The sequence below is a fragment of the Sminthopsis crassicaudata genome, chromosome 3 (assembly GCF_048593235.1).
Source record: "Sminthopsis crassicaudata isolate SCR6 chromosome 3, ASM4859323v1, whole genome shotgun sequence".
NCBI lineage: Eukaryota > Metazoa > Chordata > Mammalia > Dasyuromorphia > Dasyuridae > Sminthopsis > Sminthopsis crassicaudata.
The window spans coordinates 581,242,734-581,266,652 of NC_133619.1; the positions used below are offsets into that span (position 1 = coordinate 581,242,734).

Here is a 23,919-nt window from a genome sequence, read left to right on the forward strand (position 1 = left end):
TTTGGCCCCTCCCCGCTACCCTGGAACATGGTGTTTTGAAATTGTAAAAATATCTAGGAATTTTGTAACTGAAAATTTTAATCAAGTTACTTCATATCAAGGTCAGAGAAGGAAAGAAACACACAGAAAGCTTGGGAAGCTGGGTTTCATTGTGGATGTGGCACTGAACTGAATCAAAATTATACAGCTTGTAATTCATTTAATTCTTCTATCTTTTTAAAGTGACATTGTTGTACTCAATGACCTCTGAAGTTCCTTCAATTTATAATTCTATGAGCAGGTTGAAAAGAAAGCTGGAAGTCATGATGAAATTACCATTTGCTTTCCATTCATGTAATCAGACCAACTTAACAAGAGCTTCCAAATAAGGCCTGAAGGAGTGCTGAGGTGAACAGAGGAGGTCTGGGGACTCCTATTCATTAGCTGTGAAGTTAGAGTCTGGAGATAGGGCTTTCTTACCATTCTTGTCTCAATTCTAAAATGCTCACACCACCTTTTTTGCCTGCTTAATCAATTCTAGGGAGTACAGCTTAGGTTAACAGCATCCTAGCTAGTTAGAAACTGAAGCTACCTTGGGATCCTATGACAAACCCCCTCATTTTATGAAGGATGAAGCAGAGAGCTACAAAAAAGGTACTAGTCCAATGTCACATGGCAAGACAGGAGATCCCAGACTCTCGTCCTAGTTCTGACTTATTTACTGGGCTGTTTCTTCCTGTTTACTTGTTCTCCCTTATTTTCCACTTGGAGAAAAGGTCCCAACCATAGGGAACCACATCTGGAATTTAGAGTAAGGATGATTTTCTGAAGGAGAGTGATTTATCTATTTGGGATTTATCTCAATAGAACTAGTATCCTGGGAGTAGTATTATCTTAGGGTCACAGAGGTGATATAAGGAGAACAAACCACCTAGATAGAAGCCTCTTTAATACTAATAAGTCCATACTAACAAGCTTCCATTATGAGAAAATATTTTTTCTTTTTTTAATTTTTAAATTGTATTTTCCCCCCTTTAATAAGGCTTCCACCTGTATTGAGTTGGGATGAGTCAGTGAGTATAGCAGATTGGATCTGAAGTGTCTTCCAGAATCCCCTTTCCAGGATGCTGAATAAGTTGGGTAACTGGGCCAAGATTAAGCCTAATTGGAGTTGTAGAATGGCGTCTTCTCAAAAAATCATTAGAATCTTATATTTAAAACTTGAAGGTCCCTTAGTTTTCTCAATATCCAGAAGTTAACTGATTTGTCCAGTCCCACAGATAAGGTAGGTAAGATTAGACAACAAACCCCATAGTCTTCAATGTTCTATTTTGTGAAGTTCAAGTAAAGAACATATCACGGGGTGGGGGTGGGGGGAGGGAAGGAGACAGGCTCTAGAGTTTTGCTCAGAGAAGAGCTTAATTTCCCTTTCAGCACTTAGATGACTTGGTGTTTTTGGGCACTGAGTGACTTTGAGTCTTAGTTTCCTCATCTTGAAAATGACTTTTAAAAAATTTTACTAAATCTCTGACCTTTTTAGTACTTCCTTCAGTCTATGAAGTCTATCCAATAATAATAATAACTACATTTTTATAGCATCTGCTATGTGCTAGGCATATATTTATATTGTTTCATTTTTTAACCTTAATTAGTTGAAACTATAAAGACTTTTTTCATCTAACCTTAGAGGACAGAGACCTCTGATCAAAACATCCTTGTACATGGTTACTCAACTTCTGTTTTAATATTCTGTAATAATATTTAATAACAAAATAAATATTTAATAGATATTAATATTTAATATCCTTGTATAATTAATCTCAAATGCTTATTGTGACTAAAACCCTTTTCATCATCATTTTTTCTTGTAACTAATGGGAAGTTCTTTAAAATAAAAAAAAAAAAAACTTGTCACACAATATAAAAGGGTGCTGCCTTATTGGAATAAGTAGAAGCTAAGTGATCCAGTGGATAGAGCACTAGACTTGCCAGGAAGATCTGAATTTGAATCTTAGTGCCATATCTGCTGTGTGAAAAGTCACTTAACTTCACAGTTTCCTTATATGCAAAGTTAGGATAAAATAGCACCTACCTCTCTGAGTATATTGTGAATATAAAATGAAACACATATATTTGAAAGCACTTTGTAAAAGTTAAAGCTAGTTGTCATTATTTTCTTTAGTTAAATTGATATTTTCCTCTTTATAACTTGTCTTATCAAATTATGTTCCTCTATGAAGCTTCTGAAAGGGGAAAAAGCCCCCAAAACAAAACAAAACAAAATCCAAGTCAGTCTTAAGATGTTTGAGCAATTAAATTTCAACCTTCTAATTTTCAACAGAAACACCAAAATGGTACTTAAGTTCCCTAATGCTATCTCTTATATTAGATTTATGAATCATAAACCTAAAAAGTTATAGAGTTTTATTTAAGCTGATGTCTTTTTCTTCAAGAATTTCAGTGTGACAGAAATGGATATTATCTCCTTCAAGACAATATTCTCTTTCCTGATAGCTTGATTCAATGGATAAACTATTAGACTTGGAGTTGGTGGCAAGAATTCAACCTAATTCTTCACATTTGCATGACTCTAGGTAAGTTATAATCTCTATGAGTCTCATGTGAGTAATACTTATAGGGCAGTTAATAAGCATAGTGGATAGAATGCAAGGCCTGGGATCAAAAGTGATATTGCATGGATGAAAATATTCTGAATAATCTCACAAATGGTTTGTATCCACTAAGGTAGCATGGTTTTATGAAAGATAAACCATACCAGACTAAACTCACTTTTTATTTTAAATAAGTTAACATAATTATTAAACAGTATTTGCATCATTCTCCTGATACTAATTTACTTGAAAGGTATTCCTACTAATAGAAACATCCATTCAAAAAGCTTCATCTTTCTGAATTCAGATCTGGTTTCAGACATTTATAAGATGTGTGACCCTGGACAAATTACTTAACCTTGTTTGCTTCAGTTTCTCATCTTTAAAATGGACTGGAGAAGGAAATGGCAAATCATTTCAGTATTTGCCAAGAAAACCCAAATAGGATCTTGAAGAATCGGACATGACTGAAATGACTGAACAGCAACAAAGCCTAGTCTTTCAGTTTCTCTTCAATCTGTTTCCAACTTTGACTCTTCCAGTCTCATTTTATATACTTATGTTAAGTTTTCAATATTTGTCTTGCTTTCTTTCACCTTTACAAAATTTCCCAAGCTATCCTTGATGCCTGGAATACACTTTCATTTGTCCCTGCTGGCTAAAATCTTTCATTAACTTCAAAGATTAACTCAAATGTCTTATCAACTCAACTTCAATGAGAAACATGATTAAGCATTGAGAACATCTCTCAGGCATTTAAATACGAGAGATTTTTTTGTCACATTATTAGAGGAAATCATATACACATAAGGTAACTATAAAAATGAAAAATCTTTAAAATATAATTTTTTGAGGGAAGAGATTGGATCAGTCTTACAGGAAAATTTGAAGGAGAGAACACAATTTTATAAATAAGATCTTATTAAAATGGGGTGGACAGCCAAACTGGGACTTAGAAAAAGTATTTTAACATGTAGAGAAGTTTCACGGAATGATTGTCAGGGATAAAAGATTGTCTGAATATATGTATTAGAGAAAGAAGTTAGGATAATATTGAGAAAAGAAAGTTGGATTTGGGGGCAGCTAAGTGGCACAATGGATAGGACACTAGCCCTGAAGTCAGGAGGACCTGAGTTCAAATGTGACCTCAAACACTTAACAATTCATAGCTGTGGGACCCTGGGCAAGTCACTTAACCCCAATTGCTTCAGAAAAAAAAAAGTTGGATTGGAGTACAGTTAACATAGGACAGAATAATATGAAATAAAACTGGTAAGAGTTCAGACCAGGTTAAGAAGGAATTTAAATGTTAGCTTAAGGAGTTACAATTTTAATCCTATAGGCAATAGAAAGTCACTAAAAGGTGATTTATTTTACTTTTTAGCAAAGGAATGATGTATTCAATTTCACTACACTAGAAAGTTTATTTTGATAGATGTGTGAGGAATACATACATATGAAACTAAAAAATAAGGTGTTTCTTTAGGAGTCTATTGTTTAGTCACACAGTCATGTTCAACTCTTCATGACCCCATGGACTCTTTGTCCATGACACATGTCCATGTCCAAAGATACTGGATTAGTGTGCCATTTTCTTCTCCAGGATGTCACGTTTTGTCAGAGCTCTTCACTATGACCTATCTGCTCATAGTTTTTTTTTTTTTTTTTTTTTTTTTTTTTTTTTTTTTAAGTTATGTATCCTTCCACTGTGATAAGGCAGTGACTCAGGAGGGATAAAGAGTCTATTATAATGACCCAAAAAGAGGTGATGAGTATTTCGTGTTGAGAGTGTCTGAATTAAAATGAGGGGGAAGATATCAATGTTGAGTTCCATTTGGAAGAATTAGCGAAGTTCATTCCTACTTATGTATTTTGAAGAGAGTACCTTCAAAACTAGAGGTGGAAGCATATTACTCTTATAATGGGCAAGTTAGTGAAATCTATATATTTATTGTTTTAACATTTTATTGGAAAGGCAATGAAATTTATGTAGAAAAATCACAGATCACCAATAACAATTTCTTGCACAAACAAATTTAACACAAGTGACTAGTAAGTGCCAGGCATTGGATATGTAGAGTCAAAAAAATTGTTCCTGATCTCAAGAATATTGCATTTTTTTTTAGCTTTTTAAAAAAATTCCAAATACTAGATTAGTCTTAGGGAATTTCATAACATAATAGTACTATAACACTTTATTTTATTTATCAACATCTGTGAATTGGAGAGAAAGCAAATCATGGCTATCAATTATTCATTGCCATTGTGTTGGATTGATGTGTAAAAATATGTTTAGATAGAGAAGACAAATTGTACATTGAGAATCTAATGGAAATTTTTATGTTAAAGAATTTATTGAGAAGTTGTGATAAAGTTTAATGAATTATCTATTTTTCTTACTAAGGGCACCAAGGTAATTAAATATTAGAAATTAAAATTTAGAAAAAATTGGAAATCAAATGATAGTGACATCAACAGAACTGGGAAGTTTGGAGAATGGATGCATATAAGAAAAAATTAATTCCATTTTAATGTTCATAATGACTTCACCAAATTAATTAATGAGTATCCTGTAAAGCTGTATTTGGTTTCTTTACACCCACTTTTCTCAGTATAATCATTTGTATTTATTTCAAAGCTTTATTTAACATTTTGTGACTTTTAAAATTTTTATTAGTATTTTTTGTTCAAAGATTTTGCCATTTTCATTTCCCAGTGTATCCCCCCCAAAAAAAAACCCCAAATAAATCTTAAACCAATGCTTATAAAAAAGAATAAAACAAGGTTTGAAAAGACCGTATGTCAGTAAATTCAGTACTTCATTTTTTTAAAAAGAGCCTTTTTTGTGCAGACTTTTTTTTTTTTTTTTTAAGAGAGCAATAGGTTATGGGATACTGCTTAGATGGTCTTTGATGTCTACATCTCAATTCTCTCTGGAAATCCAGAGTTCATATCATTGCTTGACTTCTCTACCATGATTCTAAGACAGATATTTACATATAGAGTAATTTCATCAAAAATATACAAAATAGCAAAGGGAGTTTCTTTCTCACACTATATCTCCAGGTTCTGATTACCATTTTGGTTTTAGTTATAGGAAGCAAATCTTTCCAGTGATGCTGGACCTATTTTCCAACCATACATTATTATCTTCACCATTTTCTTTCTCATGAGTGTCCCAGGCTTGGAGGAAGCTCACCACTGCTGGCAGCTCCACTCTGTACCATGTATATTCTAGCTCTTGTAGGGAATAGCTTTATCATAACTGTAATTTGGACAGATCCTGGGCTACCTGAACCCATGTACTTTTTCCTGTGTGTTTTGGCTATTTGTAGATGTTATCACAACAACTTCTATGGCTCCAAAAATGTCGAGTATCTTCTGGTCAGGCAACGGCAACATTTGCTGCACTGCTTGCTTTTTCCAGATGTACATCATCCATACAACTAAAGCCATGGAGTCAGGGCTTCTGCTAGCTATGGCATTTGATCATTATGTGGCTATCTGCAAAGTTCTCCTTTATAATACCATCCTCACACTAGAAGCAATCATTGCCTTTAATATGGCCAACATACTGAGAGCTACCATGCCTCAACTCCCCTGAGATGGATAGTGAGTCACCTTCCATATTGTAGCTCTCACATGGTCCCCCATTCCTATTGTGAACACATGGCTGTGGCCAAATTGGCGTGTGCTAACCATATGCCCAGCAGTCTCTATAGCCTGATTGACTCCTCCATAATTGTGGCTATTGATGAATCTTTCATTATTGTCTCCTACAGTTTTATCCTTCAATCTGTGTTCAATATCCCTTTCCAGAATGCATGCCATAAGGCATTCAGCACATGTAGTTCCCATATAGGGCTTATGATTCTTTACTACCTGTCTGCCATAGTGTCCATTTGTTTGGCTTGGTTAGGGCAGGGAATTGTTCCCCTCCACACTAGGGAGGTACTGTCTGACTTGTATCTGGTTATTCCTCCAGTGTTGAACCCTCTTATTTATGGCCTAAGGACTAAGAGGCTCTCAGAGCATGTGTGGAACAGAGTGACCACCAGTTTTTTTTTTTTATTAGCATTGCTTAAATATTAAGAAAAATGTAAGCAAAATTACAAAACACTTGCCACAAAAATAAAGTCAGATTTAAATAATTGGAAAGGCATTAATTGCTCTTGGATAGGCCGAGCGAATATAATAAAGATGACAATACTCCCCAAACTAATCTATTTATTTAGTGCTATACCCATCAGACTCCTAAGAAACTATTTTAATGACCTAGAAAAAATAACAACAAAATTCATATGGAATAATAAGAGGTCGAGAATTTCAAGGGAATTAATGAAAAAAAAGTTAGATGAAGGTGGTCTAGGTGTACCTGATCTAAGCTATATTATATAGCAGCAGTCACCAAAACCATTTGGTATTGGCTAAAAAATAGACCAGTCGATCAGTGGAAGAGATTAGGTACAAAGGACAAAAAAGGGTACAACTATAGCAATCTAGTGTTTGACAAACCCAGATACCAACATTTGGGATAAGAATTCATTATTTGAAAAAAACTGTTGGGAAAATTGGAAATTAGTATGACAGAAATTAGATCTGGACCCAAACTTAACACCATATACCAAGATAAGATCAAAATGGGTCCATGATTTAGACATAAAGAATGAGATCATAAATAGACTAGAGGAACAGAGGATAGTCTACTTCTCAGACCTGTGGAGGAGGAAGGAATTTATGACCAAAGGAGAACTAGAGATCATTATTGATCACAAAATAGAAGATTTTGATTACATCAAACTAAAAAGCTTTTGTACAAACAAAACTAATGCAAAAAAGATTAGAAGGGAAGCAACAAATTGGGAAAACATTTTTACAGTTAAAGGTTCTGATAAAGGCCTCATTTCCAAAATATATAGAGAACTGACCCTAATTTATAAGAAATCAAATCATTCTCCAATTGATAAATGGTCAAAGGATATGAACAAACAATTTTCAGATGATGAAATTGAAATTATATCCATTCATATGAAAGAGTGTTCCAAATCACTACTGATCAGAGAAATGCAAATTAAGACAACTCTGAGATATCACTACACACCTGTCAGATTGGCTAAGATGACAGGAAAAGATAATGATGAATGTTGGAGGGGATGTGGGAAAACTGGGACACTGATGAATTGCTGGTGGAGTAGCGAAAGAATCCAGCCATTCTGGAGAACAATTTGAAACTATGCCCAAAAAGTTATCAAACTGTGCATATCCTTTGATCCAGCATTGCTACTACTGGGCTTATATCCCAAAGAAATACTAAAGAAGGGAAAGGGACCTGTATGTGCCAAAATGTTTATGGTAGCTCTTTTTGTAGTGGCTAGAAACTGGAAAATGAATGGATGTCCATCAATTGGAGAATGGTTGGGTAAATTATGGTATTTAAACGATATGGGACATTATTATTCTGTAAGAAATGACCAGCAGGATGAATACAGAAAGGTTTGGAGAGACTTGCATAAACTGATGCTGAGTGAAATGAGCAGAACCAGAAGATCACTATACACTTCAACAACAAGATTGTATGAAGACATATTCTGATTGAAGTGGATATCTTCAACATAAAGAAGATCCAGTTCACTTGATCAATGATGGACAGAGACAACTTCACCCAGAGAAGGAACACTGGGAATTGAATGTAAACTGTCAGCACTACTGTCTTTCTACCCAGGTTACTTATACCTTTGGAATCCAATACTTAACGTGCAACAAGAAAATTGGATTTACACACATATATTGTGTCTAGGTTATACTGTAACACATTTAATATGTATGGGAATGTCATCTAGGGGAGGGAATGGAGGGAAGGAGGGGAAAATTTGGAAATTTGGAAATTTAGAAAAATGAATACAAGGGATAATGTTGTAAAAATATTACTCATGCATATGTACTGTCAAAAATTATGATTATAAAATTAATAAAATAAATTACATAAATCATCAAAAATGTATAAGTAGTTGTTTTTCATTTGACACTCATAAGATGGGGCTGGTATTAAGCTCTAGAGTAGGTATAAACATCAGAGAAGTTACTTTCTTGGCTATTATGGGCATCTTTTCTCAACAGGGTTAGTGTCATATATGTAAGATAGTAATCTTGCATGGCTAGGTTTTTTTTTTTTAAACTTCTTTAAGATTTATTTTTAGTACCTGCCACAAGGCATAAAATTTTTCACCTTGGCAATGAAGTTGTATATCTTGAAAGCTTGTTGTTCTTTAGTCATAATTGCTAAAAATGTAGATGCTTTTGGGAAGTATTATCAATAAATTTTGTTCACTTATAAACTTGAGGATTGTAGGGAGGAAGAAGTTCAAGTTTCAGTGACCTCAAGCAGTAATTCTGTCTCTTATATATTTATAGGGTTTTGTTCCATTCTGGGAAAAATCTTTGCTCTTAAGGGAAGTTCTTCAGTAGGTTTTTCCATTAGTACTTGATTAATTTTGTTGAGTGATTCTCCAAGTTAGTGATATTTCCCACTCCAAATGTTCTCTTAGTTATTTTTTTGTTACTATGTAATTTGACCCTATTTCTCTAGCACATATCACATAAGACTCTTAAGGGCAGAAACTTTCATTTTTGGCTTTTTTATCTCCAATATCTTGTATGTTATAGATATTTGTTGAATTGAATTGAGTGATACTGAAAAAGCTTCTGTGTAACAGCCACACTTCACCTTCTTCCTTCTATTACGCATGTTATGCATGAGGGATCAGGGGAGGCAGAAGGTGATCTAAGTTTGGAATCCCTTCTTCTACATTCAAAACCAAAGAAAGACAGAAGGAAATGAAATGAGGAAAAAAGAAAACAATATGGCAATGGTGGCCAAAAGACTCCCTATGTATTTCTGGACTACAATCCATCATTCCATTAATGAAGCCCAACCTAAGTAAAGTGAACCAAGTTTTCTACTGACAAAATGATGAATAGCAGTCAATGGGTAAGATTACAGATTACACAGATGGAGGTAGCAAAGCAATGAAAACAGGGGCAATTTCTACAATTTCTGAATTCCTCAACTAACTTGACAGGACCTTGGAAAGAATGGAAACACAGATGGGTAATGCTTAGATCATGATAGGGAAGGCCTTGAGGATAGTTGATAAATGAAGTGTCTGAGATGTTTCCAGCTCCTGATTGAAGCTGCTGAATGTAGGCCTCTGGACTGTCTTGAAACTTCTGGATCTGTGGTTTACCTAAAGGCTGGCCTGAGTATTTGGGTATGTAAGCAAGTTGACAATCATTTATTAAGTACATACAACTTGCCAGAAACTACAATAAGTCCTCAGGATTTAAAGAGAGAAAATGATCATCCCATCCACCCAGAGGTAGCTCATAATACAATAGAGGAGATAATATACAACCAGCTATGCACACAAAAAGATATATGAAAGATAAGTTGGAAATTATAATGGATATCAAGGAAGGCTTAGGAAAGCCTTTTTTAAGAAGGTGGGATTTTAACTGAAACTTGAAATTTATGTAATTAGCAGCTTTAATATATTTTATTTCATTCCTTTTATTTCTTTGGTCATGAGTGAAGACTATGTACTAGTGAACATTTATGTTTATACTCTATTATTTTATGATTAAAGATCACTGAAAAAGTGGATTTAGGAAAAAAGGGTTTATGTATCAAGGGAACTAAGCTAAGATCTAATTGAATAAATTCACTGATCATACCCTGCTACCCTATTCTAGTTTAAGGGAAGAAACTGCCTCAAAGAAAAGGATGAAGCTGGTGACAGAGGTAGCAGCTCTCTGAAAATCATGAAAAGCATTTTCCTGAAAAACTCTTGATATTGAGAGAAGTGTATAATTGGCTAGGCGAAGGTGGAGCTATCAGAACCTGAAATTTTGTCCTTAAAAACCATCAAAAAGCTTAGCAGAGTATCCATTGGTAGTTTAATCTGTTAATTAGCAAGTCAAATGTGTTTTCTGCTCCTTTACATATTGTGATGCAATACAAAGTTATTAATTGTCAGAGAAAATTTCTTGCATCAGGAACAATAAAAAACTTCTCACTGAAGAAATGAACATTTAGAGAGGTCTACTATCATGTACTAGAATAACCTCAGGCCCCCATCATAAAGATTAAAAGAAAAGAGAATCTTAGTCCAGTGGCATTATCTCTATTTTTAAAAAATCAATTATATGTGGTGACTTGTAATCTCTGACTAAGACTAAAGTTCTATCACATTGATATCAGAAAGAAGCTTTGTAGTCATTATACCATCTCAGACTGGAGCTAAGAGATCAAGAGGTAGACTAAAGTAATGCAGCTCAGAAGATGGTATCCGGGAATAACGACCATCAGTGCATAGGAAGCTAGGAAATTGATGTTTAATTGAGTGTAGAGAATTCTGGTGGGGAGGTGGAGAAAAGATAGTGGGGTAAAAGCAAGGACTAGCCTGAGCTCCTCCCCCCAAACCTCCCCAAAATAATAACTTTAAACAAATTCTAGAGCAGCAGAACTCATCAAGAGGTGGAATGAAACACATTTTTAGCCCAAGACAATTTAGGAGGTTGACAGGAAAAGTTTGTCACAACAGGGTGAGAGTGGAGCACAGTCCAGCACAAGCCCATAGACTGGACTTCAGCCAACTAGGAGCAGGTCTCAGGGAAACTAAATCAATGACACTAGCAGCAGTTTCTAGACCTCTCAGTTCATGGATGTCAAAAACACTTAGAAGGTCAACAGGAGAAGTTTCTCACCTGGGTGAGAGCAGAACATAATATAATGCAGGCTGTGCCAGCACACCCTGATTACGAAAACCAGGAACAGACTTTATGAGTCACTGAATCAGCAGGGGCAGAGGTTACTTCTGGAATTCTTAGTCCATAAATGATAAGGGAATTTGAGACCTGATCAAAAGGAAACAAGGGGTCTCTTGCTAGCAATGAGGCAGTACTCTGTTGCTTTTCCCTTCTTTAAATCCAGATTGCAGTACTGTATATCAGTTCCAGCATGAGGAAAAGAACTATCACACCAGAACATATATCTGCAATAGAGCAGAGACACTGATTATAATAATAAACAATATATATCTATACATATGTTAGTAAATATAATGATATGTATCATATAATAACAGACTATAAAATAAAATGAGCATAATGAGTAAGTAAAGGTGAAGAAACCCAACTACATTGAGTATTATGTGTATAGAGAGATCTGGATTCATATTCAGAGGAAAATTGAAACTAAAAATTCACTTCTTTTTCAATGAGAAACATCAAATGGTTCCATTTGCAAAAAGAGTTGTTGGAAGAACTTAAAAAGAACTTTAAAAATCAAATATGAGATATCAAGGAAAATTATAAAAACATTAAGAGCAATCCAAGAAAATAAAGAAAATTATGAAAAGAAAGTCAAACAATTTACAATAGAGAATCCGGAACGTAAGGAAGAAAATAATTCCTTGAAAACAGAATTGAGCAAGGGGAAACTAATGACATAAGACATTAAGAAATAATAAAACAAAATCAAATGAATGAAAAAATAGAGAATGTGAAGTATCTCATCAGAAAATAACTGATCTAGAGAGCAAATCAAGGAGAAAAAATATAATAGCTGATCTACATAAAAATTATAAATAAAAAAGAATCTTGATACATTACAAGAAGTTATCAAGGAAAAATTACCCCAAAGTTCTAGAACAAGAAGGCAAAGTAGACATAGAAAACCCCACAATGTTTACCATGCATTACAAGTAAGGGTAACTTACCCAGCAAAGTTAAGTATAAATCTGAATGGGAGGGGAAAAAAATGAAAAACTTTTAGATATTTGTGACAAAAACAGCAGAACTTAATGGAAAATTTGATGTAGAATATCAAGGAGAATATAAGGTAAATATTAAAGACTAATTATAAGAAACTCAATAAGATCAAATTGTATGCTTCTTTTACATGAACAAGTTATCAATAATACTCTTATGACTGAGCACTATTTGAGTAGTTTGAAAGGAAGGCTTGAGCTGAGTTGTGTAAGGGCAATGCTAAAAAAATTGCATAGGGAGAGAAGAAAGGAGTAATCATCTCATTCAGATGAGAAAGGAAGAACTGATAGAGAAGAAGCTAGTAGGGGGTAGAGTGGGTAGTGCTGGAATCTGACTCTTATCAGAATTATATTAAAGAGTGAACAACATATATATTTAGAAGGTTATAGAAGTCTTCTAAATTGAGAAAGTAACAAGAGGACAAGGCAATAGGGTGGGAGGAGACGATAAAGCAACGAATCTATTAAGAAGGGTGGGTAATTAAGGAATCGGAGGGCAAGGTATTGGGCAGAATCAAGTAGAGGAGTGATAGAATAGAGTGAGAAAGATAATGAGGAAACATAGGAAGGAAAAATATACCACAAGTAACTAAAGTTTAGAATATCGATGGGCTGAATTTACTCATAGAAAAGATATGGAAAGTTAATTAAAATTTTCAATTACATGACTTCTTGCTTTCAAGAAAAAAATAAAATGACATATACAAAGACAAAATAAAGGGCCCAAGTAGAGCTTATTATATAAAAAAGCAGAGTAGTAATCATGATCTTAGACAAAATCAAAGCTAAAATAGATTTAATAAAAAAAATAAAAATAGGGGGATTGCATCACCAATATTGTTCAAATATTATTTTAAACTATTTAAAATAGTAAGATAGTATAAAATATTTGAGAGTATACTTGCCAAAACAAACACAGTAACTATATGAATAAAAACATAAAACATTTTTATTCAAATAAAGTCAGATTTAAATAATTGAAGTAATATTTATTGTTTATGGGAAGGTAAAATCAATATGATATAAAAGACAGTTTTATTTAACTAATCCATTCAATACTACCCCAATTAAAGTACTAAAAGTAAATTGTCTTACTAATTTAGAAAAAAAAATAATAACAAAAGTTTATTTGGAGGAACAAAAGACCAGGAAATTCAAAGAAAATGGGTGGAAAAGATGTAAAGGAAGGTGATTCAGCAGTATTAGACCTTAAGTTATGTAACTTTGATTATTTAAAATTTATTTATTTAAATTACTTAAATAAATAAATAACAAATATCATTTCATGTTAATTAGATAGGATGGGATTTTATTGAAAAACTGCTGTGATATAGGACATAATAAGCTGATTGCTTTAGGAAAAAAATCAAAAGACTTGAAGATGAAGGAAGATGCTGTCCATATACAGAGAAAGGGATGTCAAGTGAAAATATGCATAGTTCAGTCTTACATATATGTTTATGAGTTTATATGTCTCTATTTTAAAATGTCTATGTATACATACATTTAATTGTAGCCTTCTTTAGAATGTAGCAAGTTAGAGAGGGGAAAAACAAAGTAAAAGGGCACAGCAGATCACAAAAGAAAACCTACAAGAAAGCAAAGAAAATCTGGGTAGCTTTGAAAACAATGTGCATCCTTGCTATTGAACTGCTCAAGTCACAATGTAGTATTTATTATATAGGTTTTCTTGAAATATAAATTTATTTTTTATATTGAAACATTTCTTATGTTCTTTGGATGTGAAATACATTTTTTTATTTTCTCATTTGTATTTAAGTATAAAATGAATTTTACAAATTTTACAAAATAAATCATTATTAGAAATGCAAATTAAAACACCTCTGAGCTAACATTCTGTCTATTAGATTGGCTAACATGATAGAAAAAAATAATAAATGCTTGAGGGAATATAGAAATATTGGGACACTATCATTGCTGGTGGAGTTGTGAATTAGTCCAACCATTCTGAAGAACAATATGAAATTATGCCCAAAGGGATATAAAGCTATGCATATTCTATAATGCTGAATAACATAGCAGTGAAACTACTAGTAGACATATACCAAAGAGATAAAAGGAAAAGGATTTTTATGTACAAAAATATTTATAAGTATCTCTTTTTGTGGTAGTATTGTGGGTGTAGCCCCTTTAAGATTCCTTGTCTGATCTACCTTTGGGACAAGATATTCCTAGGGGAAAAGATCCGTATCTGAGCCAGTTTGGGCTGTACTCAGTCCCCAGTTGTTTTGGGTTTTCAGCCCCTTTTGATACAAGATCTGGCCAAACTAACCCCCCACCGGATCTGAGCTGGCTTGGATAAAGCCCGCCAAAAATCTGGCTTTCCAGGAATTAACCTGAGCTCCGCCCATATGGCTTCTTCAAGCACATAAAAAGAGCAAAGCTAGAATCATCTTGGGTCAGAGATTTGAAAGATGCCAGCCAAGATGCTTTCATCAGAGATTCTCTGTTCCCACTGCCTCTTTCGGCGTATATCTTCTTCTATCTAATGCCTTTTACTAACCAGACCTTAACCTTGCTTCCAAACTTGGCAATAAACATCTTTTTACACATCTAGGTTTTCGGCCTGTAAATTCATTTACGCCACCACTAGCCCTGGTTTAACTTTGTATCCTTGCGCCAAATCCTAAGGGGTTGCAGGGGAGCTCCATGTGACTCCCTCTATCCCGAATCTGCCATTAGACCTCAATTAATTGGGGCCCCTATTACCTCATCAGTCTTTTTGTTTGAGATTTAGAAGACTTGTCTTCTAGATCTAGCCTTGCCCTTAAATAAGTCAATATTGTTCTTTCCTGATATAAAAAGGATCTAAATTCTCAGTTTCAGGTTCTTAGTCCTTGATAGTGCAAAGCTGTCAAGCCTCTAACCTCATTGAGAGTACTAAAGAGATTTTATACTTTTTAACTACTCTGAAATGTTCATGAGGAAAATAGGATGAAACCTCAGATATAATTTTTAATTTCTTTCTTTCTCTAACCATTTTGAAGGAGTCTGAGGAGGTAGCAAGATTTCAGAGTAAATGACTATTGGACTGTTCAAGCCATTAGAATCTACCTCTATCCTTTTGCTGATGTAGGAACTTTCAAATTAAGCTCTGAGAACAAAAGGGAAGAATGCTTTATTGATCATCAGGAGTGCTCTGGGGCCTGAGAGAGTCTAGTTTATTATTTATCTATTTGTACTAGGAGTTTGTGGTTTCTCATCACGTTTTTCCCCACTACTGAATGCCCAGGGCTCCCCTTTTTCTGCTTAATCAGTCCCACAGTGCTCAGCCTAGCATCAAGTAATCATACCTGATTAGAGCTGGAAAGCACCCAAGACATCATCTCCTATTGCCTCCTTCTGCAGCAGCTAAAACTGAAGCCTTGATAATGGATAAGACTTGCTTAAGAAAATGTGGCAAGTCCATGCTAGGACAAGACTGAATAATGGATGTCTTATCAATCTAACATTTTTTCTTAGGTATATTCTTATTTCCTCTTCTAGATATATATTTTTTTAATTCTTAGGGAGAAAAGATCCAGGCCATGAAGAGAAGGCTAGTTTAGGGTTGATATTCTAAAGGAAGGAGTTTGTACTCTCTGGGGATAAAGGGAATTGGTGTAAAAAACTAGGTAATTGTGGAGTAGGGGTGCCCTAGGGGACAATGAATATCACAAAGAGGATAAGATTCATAGATGGAAACTTTGTTAAAGATAATGAGTCAAAGCTCAATCTCAACTTTACCTGTGTCTCATTCCATGCAATATGACGGGTATACCTTTTTTTTTTCCCCCAAAGTAGTAAGGATGGAATTCCTTCTAGGGGTTCCTTCCTAGAAAGTTGAAGTATGGATATTTATGAGGTAGGTAACTGGGTTGAAGGTCTTTGTCATGATGATTCAAGCATGTAAGATCTCACTTTAGAGGCACCTTAGATGTTACCTTTGGCCTTATAAATCTGGGGTACAGAGATGTTACTAGCCATGGTATTCTTGGATCCATAATTCTTCATCCCTGGGCTTCTATTCCATCTGTAAAGTGAATGATGAGTGGCAGGCACTTCTTTGCAAAACTAGTGAGCAAGGTGATCTTAAGCATTATAATTCCAAAGTTTTTGGTTTGGAGGGCTGTTTATAATTATTTATTCCAAGTTTTCACTATTTCTAAGAACCTCTCATAACCTTGCTATGCTAGATATGTGACTATCTAACATTTAAATTTTTTTCACTGATGGGAATTTATTCTCAAAAATTAATTGCTTGGTTATACAGCTCTGTTTTTCCTCTGATGTCTACTTAAAAGTTTTATGAAAACCTGACTTTGCTTAAAGAAATAAATTTAATCCATCTAATCTGAAGAAAAAAATTTCTTAATATGAGGTCCTTAAACTTGGTTTAAAAATATTTTGATAAATGTATTTCAATATAATGCCTTTCCTTTGCAATCCTACACGTTTTATTTCATTTACTTAAAATCATTATTTTGACAAGGGTTTCATGCACTTTACTAGATTGTCAATAGTATCCATTACATAAAAATGGCTAAGAATTCCCCAAAGTCTTAGAATCATGTAGAAAATTTAGCTAGTTTTTATTATCTCATAAGACAGGATACTAGAGTATCCTTACCAAGTTAACTCCAAATGTGGTTACAAAGACTTGGACATCTGTAATGAACTTGGCTCTTTTCAACAATGAGGTGATTCAGGCAAATTCTAATAGTCTTGTGATAGAGAGAGCCATCTACATTCAGAGAAAGGACCATGGGGACTGAATGTGGATCACAACATAGTATTTTCATTTTTTTTTTGTTTTTGTTTATTGCTTGGGTTTTTTCCCTTTCTTATTTTTTCCCCTTTTGATTTGATTTTTCTTGTGCCACATAAATGTGAGAATATTTGGAAGAACTGCACATGTTTGACCCATATTGTATTACTTGCTGCATAGGGGAGAGGGGAGGTAGGGAAGAAGGGAGAAAAATTTGGTACACAAAGTTTTGTAAGGGTGAATCTTGAAAACTATCTTTGCATGTATTTTGAAAAATAAAAAACTATTTGGGGAAGGAGAGAGAGAGGTAATCAGACAACCAGAAAAGGAGCTGATCTATCTCTGCTTAGAGCCTCAGTTTCTCCTCATCAAGTTCACACCTGGCCTCAGACTAGCTGTGGAGCTCTGGACAAGTCATTTAATCTTGCTTTTCTCAGTTTCCTCATCTGAAAAAATGAACTGGAGAAAGAAATGACAAAGTACTCCAATGCCTTTGCCAGCCCCCTTCCCCTCAAACAAACAAACTCCAAATGTAGTAAAAAAAAAAAGTTGCCTAATTCCTGAAAATGAGTTGATGGAGTTCAGAATAAAGCATTTTTTGGGGACCTTGTCAATTTGGGAATGTATTTTGCCTAACTAGACACAAAATGTTTTATTTAATGAGGGGAGTGTGAGGAAGAGAAATAAAGTTTTATTTAAAAAGAAAACAAACAAGAATTCTTGCCGCCTCCTAATCTTAGCTTAAAATCCTCTTCCATAAACAACCTGTCCTGATTTCTCTTGCTGCTAAAGTTCTACATTCACTTCTCCATTATTTGTATTTTAAATATCCTATGTATATACTTTTAAAGTAGGTGGGTTGTTAGGTGAATCCTCCAATATAGCCAGGCTTCTTGAAACATTCCATATGTGACAGCATTTTTTTGTAATAGTAACAAAAATGTAAAAGCAGGAGAAATTATTATTTTGGTTAGAGATAACTGGTTATAATCTTTCTTACGGCTGCTACATTGTGTAAATGTTCATCAATGTCTTCCAAAATGTCTGAAATCTACAATTCATTTAGCATGTCAGTTAAAGTTCTTTCTTAGGATGTCTTCTTTGCATTTCTTACATAAGATACCCATCTCCTGACATCATGCATTTTCACAATTATTTAGCACATCTAGAATTTTGACCCTTCTTATTTCTGTTTCTGGTTTTCCTGGCTTCCTTCCAATCTCAGCTAAACTTCTTTCTACAGTAATACTTTTTACTTACTGGAACTTTTTCTAATTGATTATTTCCATTTTCTTCCTTTACATATCTTGTTTATATGTAGTTATTTTAATTTTATTTCATATTTAATCTTGCTTTTCTCAGTTTCCTCATCTGAAAAAATGAACTGGAAAAAGAAATGACAATGCTTTTGCCAACCTCCTTCCCCCCAAACAAACAAACTCCAAATGTAGACACAAAAAGTTGCCTAATTCCTGAAAATGAGTTGATGGAGTTCAGAATAAAACATTTTTGGGGGGACCTTAGAAGATAGTCTTCTTAGGGATAGTGACTGGCTTATTGTGGTTGTTTTCCAATTTTTTGTATCCCTGACACTCAGTACAGTCCCTAACCCAGAATAGATGCTTTATAAATGATTTTTATTTGACTGGACAAAATATATCTTCTAAAAAAAAAAGTTAGACTTATTTTTCTCCAAAAGTCTCCCAGGGCAGCTAGGTGGTGCAGTGGATAGATACCAACCCTGAAGTCAGGAGGACCTGAGTTCAAATCTAACTCTCAGACACTTAACACTTCCTAGCTGTGTGATCCTAGGCAAGTCACCAAACCCCAATTGCCTCAGCGAAAAAACAAAACAAAAGAAACAAAAAACAAAAGTCTCCCAAAGATTATGGTTAACTGTTGAAAGTTCTGCATCAAAGAAGTCTTCTTTGTCTTCTATGAGCATCACAATATTTCAGGAATGACTCACCATTATTTTCAAGTAGAGTCTTGCTTATGCCATTAGAACCCCTGATTCTTCAGGCATTCTTAGAAATGTAGGAGCTCAGAGAGAGTACAAATACAAGTCATTTAGCTTCAAATTGATTATTGCTGAAGATTTATTCTATAGCTCACCCAGATAGAGGCAGTTTTATTAAGATGGAGAAAGCTAGTATAAAAATAGAAACACTACAGGTGTAATAGAGTATGCCTATCATTTGGAAACATCTGTAGAAATAATTGTGTAAGTTTTCCTACCCTCTGCCATCACTATTCAAGAACTGTCTAGCAGCCTACAATAATCTTCAAATTCTTTAAAATATATCATTAAAATACATATGAGTTTGCTTTTACTTTTTAGTAATATGTGGAGGTAATGTTTACTTTATTGCTATTAATTTAGAAAGTGTTTACTTCCGAGTGTTAGAGAATGACAGAAGTGTTTAATTTAAAAAGGTGATCAAACACTTCTGTCCATTCTCCATTACTTAATAAGGAATATAAATGCTGCCAGATTCCCCTCTGCTAGTGCTTTCACAAGAGGGACATATCCACTGAGGTCTATAGTTATCTCTTTAGAAAAGAAGTGTCTCTGATGGTATACTTAGAGAACCCCAAAGACTCTGCTAAAAAGCTATTAGAAATAATTCAGAATTTTAGCAAAGTTGCAGGATACAAAATAAATCCACATAAATCCTCAGCATTTTTATACATTACCAACACAATCCAACAGCAAGAGATACAAAGAGAAATTCCATTCAAAATAACGGTCGATAGTATAAAATATTTGGGAATATATCTACCAAAGGAGAGTCAGGAATTATATGAGCAAAATTATGAAACACTTGCCACAAAAATAAAGTCAGATTTAAATAATTGGAAAGACATTCAGTGCTCTTGGATAGGCCGAGTAAATATATTTAAGATGACAATACTCCCTAAACTAATCTATTTATTTAGTGCTATACCAATCAGACTCCCAAGAAACTATTTTAATGACCTAGAAAAAATAACAACAGAATTCCTATGGAACAATAAAAGTCGAGAATTTCAAGGGAAGTAATGAAAAACAAATTAAGTGAAGGTGGTCTAGCTGTACCTGATCTAGAACTATATTATAAAGCAACAGTCACCAAAACCATTTGGTATTGGCTAAGAAATAGACTAGTTGATTAGTGGCATAGGTTAGGTTCACAAGGCAAGATAGTGAATAAAAATAGCAATCTAGTGTTTGACAAACCCAAAGATCCCAACTTTTGGCATAAGAATTCATTATTTGACAAAAACTGCTGGGAAAACTGGAAATTAGTATGGCAGAAACTAGGCATGGACCCACATTTAACACCACATACTAAAATAAGATCAAAATGGGTCCAAGATTTAGGCATAAAGAACGAAATCATAAATAAATTGGAGGAACATGGGATGGTTTACCTCTCGGACTTGTGGAGGAGGAAGGACTTTGTGTCCAAGGGAGAACTAGAGACCATTATTGATCACAAAATAGAAAATTTTGATTACACCAAATTAAAAAGTTTCTGCACAAACAAAACTAATACAAACAAGATTAGAAGGGGAGTAACAAATTGGGAAAACATTTTTACAGTTAAAGGTTCTGATAAAGGCCTCATCTCCAAAATCTACAGAGAATTGATTTTAATTTATAAGAAATCAAGCCATTCTCCAATTGATAAATGGTCAAAGGATATGAATAGACAATTTTCAGATGATGAAATTAAAACTATTTTCACTCATATGAGTGTTCCAAATCATTATTTATCAGAGAAATGCAAATTAAGACAACTCTGAGATATCATTACACATTTGTCAGATTAGCTAAGATGACAGGAACAAATAACGATGAATGTTGGAGGGGCTGTGGGAAAACTGGGACACTGATACATTGTTGGTGGAGTTGTGAAAGAATCCAACCATTCTGGAGAGCAGTTTGGAATTATGCCCAAAAAGTTATCAAAATGTGCATACCCTTTGACCCAGAAGTGCTACTCCTGGGCTTATATCCCAAAGAAATACTAAAGAAAGGAAAAGGGCCTGTGTGTGCCAAAATATTTGTGGCAGTTTTTTATAGTGGCTAGAAACTGGAAGATGAATGGATGTCCATCAATTGGAGAATGGTTGGGTAAATTATGGTATATGAATGTTATGGAATATTATTGTTCTGTAAGAAATGACCAACAGGAGGAATACAGAGAGGCTTGGAGAGACTTACATTAACTGATGCTGAGTGAAACAAGCAGAACTAGGGAATCATTATACACTTCAACAATGATACTGTATGAGGATGTATTCTGATGGAAGTGGGTATCTTCAACATAGAGAAGAGCTAATCCAATTCCAATTTATCAATGATGGACAGAATCAGCTACATCCAGAAAAGGAACACTGGGAAATGAGTGTAAACTGTAGCATTGTTGTTGTTGTTGTTTTTTTTTTTGTTTTGTTTTGTTTTTCTTCCCAGATTATTTTTACCTTGCGAATACAATCCTTCCTTTGCAACAACAATAACAACAAAATTCAGTTTTGCACATATATATTGTACCTAGGATATACTATAAGATATTTAATATGTATGGGAATGCCTGCCATCTAGGGGAGGGGGTGGAGGGAAGGAGGGGAAAAACTCCGAACAGAAGGGAGTACAAGGGATAATGTTGTAAAAAAAAAATCTACCTATGCATATGTACTGTCAAAGAAAATGTTATAATTATAAAAATTAATAAAAAACAAAATAAAAAAAAAAAGAAAAGAGTGTCTCTCTGGTAGGGAGTGAAGGATCAATGGGGAGATGGGGTAGAGGGAAGAAGAGACTATAAGCCAATAGTTCTTACTTTTATATAGATCTAATCATGTAATTTCATTATTTAAAACCCTTTCCCAAACAAATATTTAATATGTATGGGAATGCCTGCCATCTAGGGGAGGGGGTGGAGGGAAGGAGGGGAAAAACTCCGAACAGAAGGGAGTACAAGGGATAATGTTGTAAAAAAAAAATCTACCTATGCATATGTACTGTCAAAGAAAATGTTATAATTATAAAAATTAATAAAAAAAAAATAAAAAAAAAAAGAAAAGAGTGTCTCTCTGGTAGGGAGTGAAGGATCAATGGGGAGATGGGGTAGAGGGAAGAAGAGACTATAAGCCAATAGTTCTTACTTTTATATAGATCTAATCATGTAATTTCATTATTTAAAACCCTTTCCCAAACAAATATATAAGGAGAAAGAGTTTGAGTTTTGGGCTTTGGAGGAGTTTGGTGAAAATTCCAACTCTTCCAGTTACTATGTGTGTGATTTCACTTCATATTTTGGGTTTCAGTTATTTAATCTGTAAAATTATTTCTAATTGAATTTCTAGTAGTATTATGTTATTATTTCATTTGTCAACTGGATGAAATCCACTGCCTAAAATGAAGAGAAGTCCAAACTGGATTGAAAGCAGGAAAGTTTTATTAAGGTGAAAATCAGAACACTAATTCTGAGACTTCCCTGTACAAGCTACAAAGGAGACCATACCCCAGGAGAAACAGGGGATGTTTATGCTTGGGAACCACAAAGAAAAGGCTGAGGGAGCTGTGGGGGAAAAAGAATGGACATCCTTTCCAATGAATAAATAGACATAGAAGCAGGATATTTTTCAGGAATAGTTGACCACAAGATTAATTTGGAGCATTTTTTGGGGGGGAAGGGGAAGAGTGAACTCCAATAAAAGTACGCGGAAGAGAACAAGACTTTGGACTACAGGCTCCTGATTGACTCCTTTTAGCATTCATCATTACTTTGTGTCCATTTGTCTGATGAGGTAACTCCTGTAAAACAGATATATTAATCTCAGAGTCACTTCCACATATTTATGACTATCTATTTATCATTATTACACAATTCTGTATGTCTGGAATGACTTTCCTATATTTCTTTTGCCACCTCATCCAGTGAAAACATCTTCAATTTTCTAGCTAAAAGTTTCTCAAATAACTTGATAAAACATTTATTATTTTATTTAGCACTTTGCTATTTCTCTTATGTACTTACAGACATTTTGGATTAAAGTTAGTTGTTTGTATTTTAGCTAGGCATCAAGTGTTCCTAACTTTTAGGAGCTTACAATAGCAAATTCAATTTTATCTACCTAAACTGATCTTGGACAGAGAGACAATTAAAGAATGAAAATGGTAAGTTTTTTAAAAGAATACACATGAAATATTTAATTATATTTATAAACATTATATTTAAAAACAATTTTACAAGCATACATACCTATAAATACTTAAATACACACACTATACACACACACATATACACATATGTAAATATGCATCTAAAACAATATTAGTATGGCTGATATATATTGTAGATTTTTTTCCTTGACTGAATCTTTAAGTTTGATGATTACTAGGCTACTTTTTCCCCCTAATAATCCTATTCCTGATCCTTATTGTCATGTTTGTGTATATCTCTTCTTTCTTATCCCTGCTAATACTTCTACTTTAATTCTTCTCTTTAACTTGCCTTTTATTACTTAACCTCTTTCCACCCATGGGTCTCTCCTTTGTCTTCCTCACCCACCTTTTGCTTCCCCCTTCTCCTATTCTTTTTTCTCATTTCTTTATAGATTTTGATGGGTGTGCTATAATCTTCATGGTATATACATATATACAGTGTTGCCTATTTATTTAAACTATTCCCAATGTGAATAGATTTTCAGAACTACAAGCCCTCCTCCCCCCTCTAATTTC

General features: G+C 34.1%; 1 pseudogene; it reads left to right on the top strand.

The window, feature by feature from the left end:
* The first annotated feature begins 239 nt into the window (after positions 1 to 239).
* LOC141562439 (olfactory receptor 52I1-like) lies at positions 240 to 6,683 on the top strand (annotated as a pseudogene).
* Positions 6,684 to 23,919: the final 17,236 nt, after the last annotated feature.